The following is a 7,668-nucleotide window of genomic DNA, read 5'->3' on the forward strand; positions in this document are numbered from 1 at the left end:
TTTGGTGTGTCATTACTCTGTTGGGGATTCTTTGACATTTCACCTGTGCATCTCCTGATGGTGGTGGAAAGGTGGTGGAGGGAAAAAAAGCACTGCCTATGACCTCACACTGGCACTGGCAGAAAGTGACCGCAAGAACATGTGTTGATTTTTCCCCACAGATCTGAAGCCACAGCTCTTAGACTAGTTTAAAATCTTACACTGACCTTCTGTTCCATCAACAATTATAAATTCCCCAAAGAAAATTATTCTTCTGGCAATATTTTTATTAGTTTCCTACACCTGCTATAACAAATTACTACATGCTAGGTGACTTCAATCTACACATTTTGTTTGTTTTTCTCTCACAGTTTTTGAGGCCAGAATTCAGAAATCAAGGCGTGGGCAGGGCTGCACTGGCATCAAAGGCTCAGAGAAAGAATTTTTTTCTTGACTCTTCCAGCATCTCTTAGCTCCAGTTATTTCTTGGCTTGTGATATCATAACTTTAATCTTTGTCTCTATCTCCATATGGTCTTCCTCTCTGTGTCTTCTCTTCTTATAAAGATATTTGTCTTGGGTTGACCCCAATCTAGAATAATCTCATCTCAAATTCCTCAATTATAAATGCAAAGTGTCTTTTTCCAAATAAAGGCACATTTACAGGCTCCAGGCATGCATGATATTTGAAGAAGCCACTATTCAGCTCACTGCAGTAGTTAAAAGTACTTAAGAACCAATACTAGGATAAGCAAAAAGTTTTTGTTTAGTGAATACCTTTGCTTTTAATAACTTTGTTTTATGTAGATACATCACTGATCAGAGATCAGCACCATTTAGTTTACTTTACCCTTCAATTCATGGTCTTTAATGCACTTCGTGCATGCTCTGATTGGCGACTAGAAAACATTTCAGGGTTTGTTTGTATTTACAATGTTAACAGAGATTTGGGAGACCAAATACAATTTAAATAGGAAGTGTTTGTGAGATGCATGTGAATATCTTCACTTGCTATCAGAAAAAGATGAAAAAAATACAATTGTTATGACATCTGTTTAAATATGTTTTTGAGATAGGCTTTCTGTATAACTTATGACAGATCATTGTTTCAGTAAGTATTCTTAGTTTCAGAAACAGAGCAAGCTTTGGCTCTTTTGAGAGAAATATAATTTATTAATCTGATTTTTATGCTCAGTCATCATATCTATAATCAGTTTGCTATTTTTAGTGATATTTAGGAAATCCTTCCAATGAATTATATGTATGTGTATATATATATATATATATATATATATATATATATATATATATATATATATAAAGAGACAGGACATTTAACATAGTCTTGAGAAAGATAATGAAAGTATTGCTGTCACTGTCAATTGAAAGCAAACCACTCTGATCCTACTTACAGAGGTAAATAGCCCATTTATTGTCTTCATATCATATCTCGTAATGCATATTAATTTGTTCCAGCAAAGTCACTGCATACAGAATAACACAAACATTTGAATGTTTCTATGAAATATTTTAGCTAGTATTTTCCACTTAAAATTTCTTAAATAGCATTTTGGAGGGACACATATATCTTGCTCTTAGTGTTCTTCAATTTCCCAATACCCCATTCCCTATGGGTCAAAGTGACTGAGTGTCATTCTCACTCTTCTAGCCCACTATAGTAAAGGGCAATAATTACCCATCCTACACATCCCCATCCTGGCTACATCAATCTGAAAAGTCCATGTTTTCAATGATATCAGGGACCCATTTCAATAGTGGCATCTCCCACCACCATTCCTGATCTTCTACTCCTCACATCACATTTTTTTCTAGACCTGCCTTCATATTATGGCAACTCTGGCATTTTGATTTCATATGATGTTCACCAGGAACCAATTTTAAGTCAATCAACTAAATAAATCAAGTATATTCAATCTAGGGCCTTGGGAGAGCATGCCAATATTATAAATTCAACATATTCTGGTCTCATGTCTTGAACTTAGGATAAAAAGTTTAAAATCCATTTCCACATATATTATACAGGTAATGAGATTAAAAGTTCACTAGATAATACAATTATTTGGTGTATAAGCTGCCTTATCTTAAAATAGACATCAATATCCTCAATAAATATCTTCAAGTTATGAGTCTGGGGGGAAAGAGAAAAGATGAAATGAGATTTGAGGAAAATAAGTACCTTTTACAAGGCAAGTCTTATATGTGATCATTATAATATACTTGAACAAGTGGAGTCTAGTTTCCTCACATGAGTGAAGATGAATGTTTCTACTGACAATGGAATTTCAAAGGATTTGGTAGATGTACAAAACTCTCAATTCAAATCTGAGATGCCTACTAATTCCCACTTAATTCTTTAATCTTAATATAATTCTGATTTTCTAAGTCTGCCTTGAGAGATTTTAACCTAAATTTTTTAATAAAAAATAATTATTTGTCTATCATTTTTCTTTAAGTTCTCTAGAGACAATAGAAGCAAATATTGCATCACTCTTCATAGCCCTAGAAGTCTTCATTATTATCATCTAAATTAAGTTTGGTGTTTACATGATTTTCCTTCCTACTTTTGCCTTCAACCACCTCTTCATTCTGACTAACCACAAATGAATCTGTCAGGGCTCAATCACAGAAACAGAAAGGCTATGATTATTATATTATAAAGTAATGTATTTGGAGGAATTAGAGATTTTGCAATTAAATTTTCTGCCATGATGGGAACAACTGTAAAAATAAAATTTCAAAAGGGAAAGGGAGAGTCATCAAAAAAAAGTTACTAAGTAGACTTTCTAAAACATTGGTGTAGGTGAACAATTTTGAGTTGGAGACAAATCTGTAGCAAGACTTGCACAGCATTAACGTGGGATTGCTGTTGAGAGTCACTGTATTAATCTGTAGAAGGCTTTTTCTCTTCCTATCTGGCATTGTGCCTGGGTTACTATTAGTCAGCCGGGGTAGCATTCAGAAAGAGGAGATGGATATGAAACAGGCAGGTTGTGGAAGACATATATCTATCTCACCATATCTATCCATGGTGACATTCAGACAGTATTGGTTATTTCATTTCCATCCTCCAAATATCATATTTCTCTCTTGCCTAATGCCACTCAGATGTACACAGGGAAGAGTAGACTAAAACTGTGTTCCCAGCTTAACCAAGCTGGTGCACAGTACTGAACAAGTATAGGAGATGGCACTTATAATTATACTGTGACTATCTTTTTTAAAAAGATTTTATTTCTTTATTTGTGAGAGACACACACACACACACACACACAGAGCCAAGGACACAGGCAGAGGGAAAAGCAGGCTTCATGTGGGAAGCCTGATGTGGTACTCAATCCCGAGACTCCGGGATCACACCCTGACCCAAAGGCAGATCCTCAACCGTTGAGCCACCCAGGTGCCCCTACTGTCACTACTTTACACCGATTTTAACATTCTATTTTTTTCAATACAAGGAATCTTAATGAGAAAATTTTTCATGCTGATTAGCCACATGATCCCAACAACTCATCAAGAGGCACTGTTTTCTAGAACATTCACTAAAACTTCTCTGGGTATTTTTATGACAAGTAATTTAATGAAGGGAATCCATCACCAGATTATGAAAGAATCACAAAGTCACATAGAGAGTATTGAAGCAATTCAGAAATCAGCAAGAGACAAGATGTCAGTGACCACTCTTTGGAAATTGGAGGAGATAATATTAATGAGGCAATAAGTCGAGTCCATCTTCTGGAATATGCAATCCTTTCAAGGGCCGTGAAGATCCTGGATCATGGAAGAAGGGTTTGTCTTATGGAAAGCAGCCACTTTGGAGGAGAGAGAGTCACTATTGGGATAGGTCAGAGATGTGAGGGATAAAATATAGGAATACCAAGTTTCTCTTTTCTTGCTTTCCAGGCTATCAGCAGCAATTCCTATTGGCTAAATTTACCTAGGAGGCTTTGGAAGGGAACCATGGAAACTGATTTGTAGGAGAAGAGCATACAATAGGTGAGAATGACCACTAGACAACGATGGATATACAACTAAATATTTAACAATATATTAGGTATTATAAGAAGAATTATATGAATGGACATATACTAAATTCATTTAAGTAAAAATAGTTGGGTTGCCTTAATAAATTGCTTGCTACTGCAGTCTAAATTTTAAGGTTTGTTGAGTTGTAAGTTCCTTAGAAATGTGGAAAAATGATCTCTAACTTAAAGAAAATGAAAATGAAATATCTGAAATAATTTTTATACCCTAATTGCCATGTATAACCACATCTTATTTAGAAAAATAACCCATATTTGAAATTTTAAAGAATTTTCTCACATCTAATGTGTTAAAAGGTCCACACAATAACGTCATGAAATGGATAAAAAATGGTTAATAAAACTTAGGTGGCAATAGGGGATTTATTTCATAAAACATACTGAAAGCCCTGGTATTTAATACACATACTGAATTTCCTGTTAAGACCATCTCAGACAAAGTACTGCACTATGTATAAGACCCTATAGCCTCCCTCTGTGAAAGAAAATAGCTTAGATAGGAAGCAATGTATAAATAATCGAATGCCTTTTCCTTTTCTAAGATAAGCAGCTGGGTATCATTTAACAGAAGTTATTAAAGTGGCCAGAACATTTTTTAAAAGGTTTTATTTATTTATTCATGAGAGACACAGAGAGAGAGGCAGAGACAAAGGCAGAGGAAGAAGCAGCCTCCTTGAGGGGAACCCGATGTGGAACTCAATCCTAGGACACTGGGATCACAACCTGAGCCAAAGGCAGATGCTCAACCAGTGAGCCACCCCGGTCAGGGACCCAGGGTCCTGGGGTAGAGCCCTGTGTTAGGCTCCCTGTTGACCAGGGAGCCTGCTTCTTCCTCTGCCTGCCACTCCCCTTGCTTGTGCTCTCTCTCTCTCTCTCTTTCTCTCTTTGACAAGTAAATAAATAAAATTAAAAAAAAAAACACTGATGAAGTTTGGTTTTAAAATGCAAACTTTAAACATCTCTATGAAAACAAGTTACAGCCATACTATTGGGACAATGCAAGGTCCATGCAAGTATATCAGATTGACATATTGGTAGCAGGATCTACTAAAAGCAACACTACTAAAAATAGCATAATAATAATAACAGCAACTAACATTTAGTAACAGATATTTGATTTACCTTTTGTTTTCAATTTCTAAAAGGGGACTACTGATTGATACTGTGTGTTCATGACTTTACAAGTTTGCATACGTAAAAATTATATTTAATTTACCTCTGATTATTTGTATGTGCTGAGGCTAGGATATAAAGGTCCTATTGTTCTCATATACAGCCATACCTCAGAGATACAGCAATATCAATTTCTGCCTGAATATCACAATAAAGCAAGTCAGATGAAGTCTTTTGGTTTCTCAGAGCAAAGAAAAATTATGTTTACCTTGTAGTCTATTAAGCGTGCAATAATATTGTGTCTAAAAAAACAATGCACATATCCTAAGAATACTAATTGCTAAAAAATGCTAAGCATCATCTCAGCTTACAGAGAGTCATCATCTGTTTGCTGGTAGTGGGTCTTGTCTCAACATATATGGTTGCTGACTGATCAGAGTGGTGGTTGATGAAGATTGGGGTCCCTGTGTCAATTTCTTAAAATAAGACAACAATGAAGTGTGCCATATTGATTGTTCCTTTTTTTCACGAACAATTACTCTGTAGCATGCAATGCTGTTTGATGGCATATTACCCGTAGTAGAACTTTTTTCCAAATTGAAGTCAATCCTCCCAAAACCTGTCACTGCTTTATCAACTGACTTGATGTGGTGTTCTAAGCCCATTGTTTTCACTTCAACAACCTTCACAGCATCTTCACCATAAGTTGCTTCCATTTCAAGAAACCACTTTCTTTCTTCTTCCACAAGAATCAACTCCTCATCTGTACAAGTTTTATCACAAGACTGTAGCATTCATTGAGATCTTCAGGATCACTTCTAATCCTAGTTCTATTACTATTTCTACCATATTGTGGTTACTTCCTCCAGTAAAGTCTTGAGCCGCTCAGTCATCAAGGAAGGTTGGAATAATCTTCCTTTATATTCCTGTTCATGTTGATCTTTTGACTTCTTCCCACGAATTGCAAATGTTCTTAGCGACACCTAGAATGGTGATTCCTTTCCAGAAGGTTTTCAGTTCACTTTGTCCAGATACATCACAGGAATCACATATCTGTGGCAGCATCAGCCTTATGAAATGTATTTCTTAAATAATAAGACTTGAAAGTCTAAATTGCACCTTGACCCATGGGTTGCAAAATGGATATTGTGTTAGCAAGCATGAAAACCACATTAATCTTGTCGTATATCTTCATCACACCTTGGGTAACCAGGTGCATTGTCAAGCAGTCAAATTTTGACAGGAATCTTTTTTTCTAAGTGGTCAGTCCCAAGAGTGGGCTTAAAATATTCAGTAAACCATGTTGTAAACAGATGTGCTGTCATCCAAGCTTTGTTGTTCTATTTATAAAGCACAAGCAGAGTACATTCAGCATAATTCTTAAGGGCACTAGGATTTTTAAAATGGTAAACAAGCCTTGGTCACCAGCTTTAAGTCACCAGCTGCATTAGCCCCTAATAAGAGAGTCGCCTGTCCTTTGAAGCCTTGAAGCCAGACATTGACTTTGTCTCTCTAGCTATGAAAGTCCTGAATGGAATCTTCTTCTGATAGAAGGCTATTTCATCCACACTGAAAATCTAGTGTCTAGTGCAGACACCGTCATTAATAATCCTAGCTAGATCTTCTGGATAACTTGCTGTAGCTTCTTCATCAGCATCTGGTGCTTCACCTTGCACTTTTATGTTGTGGAGATGGTTTCTTTCTTTAAGCCTCATGAACCAACCTCTGCTACTTTCAAATTTTTCTTCTACAGACTCCTTCCTTACCTCCCTCAGCCTTCGTAGAATTGAAGACAGTTCAGCCTTTCTCTGGATTAGATTTTGGCTCAAGGGAATGTTGTAGCTGGCTTCATCTTCCATGCAGACCACTAAATTTTTTTTGATATAAGTGATAAGGCTGTTTCTCTTCCTCATCATTTGTGTGTTCCATGGAGTGTTACTTTTAATTTTCTTTAAGAACTTTTCTTCTCCACTCATGATCTGGCTGTTTGGTGCAAGAGGTCTAGCTTTTGGCCTATCTCAACTATTGACATGCTTTCTTTACTAAGCTTTGTTATTTTTAGCTTTTTTTAAAATTTTTATTTATTTATGATAGTCACAGAGAGAGAGAGAGAGAGAGGCAGAGACATAGGCAGAGGGAGAAGCAAGCTCCATGCACTAGGAGCCTGATGTGGGATTCGATCCTGGGTCTCCAGGATTGCGCCCTGGGCCAAAGGCAGGTGCCAAACCGCTGAGCCACCCAGGGACCCCTAGCTTTTGATTTAAAGTGACACACATGTGACTCTTCCTTTCACTTAAACACTTAGAGGTCATGGTAGAATTATCAGTTAGCTTAATTTCAGTTTTTGTTTTTTTTTTTTTTGTATGTGTGTGTGTGTGTGTGTCTCAGGGTCTAGGGCAGCCCACGGAGAGTGAGAAAGACAGGGAACAACTGGTCTATGGAGCAGTTAAAACACACTTGCCATTTATGGATTACATTTACTGTCTTATGAGGGGATAGTTAGTGGCCCCAAAACA

At 36.6% G+C, this 7,668-nt stretch overlaps 1 pseudogene; it reads right to left on the minus strand.

The window, feature by feature from the left end:
• Positions 1–5,532: 5,532 nt before the first annotated feature.
• LOC106558342 lies at positions 5,533–7,464 on the minus strand (annotated as a pseudogene).
• Between the last annotated feature and the right edge of the window lie 204 nt (positions 7,465–7,668).

This window comes from Canis lupus, chromosome 38 (assembly GCF_011100685.1).
Source record: "Canis lupus familiaris isolate Mischka breed German Shepherd chromosome 38, alternate assembly UU_Cfam_GSD_1.0, whole genome shotgun sequence".
NCBI classification, from domain to species: Eukaryota; Metazoa; Chordata; class Mammalia; order Carnivora; family Canidae; genus Canis; species Canis lupus.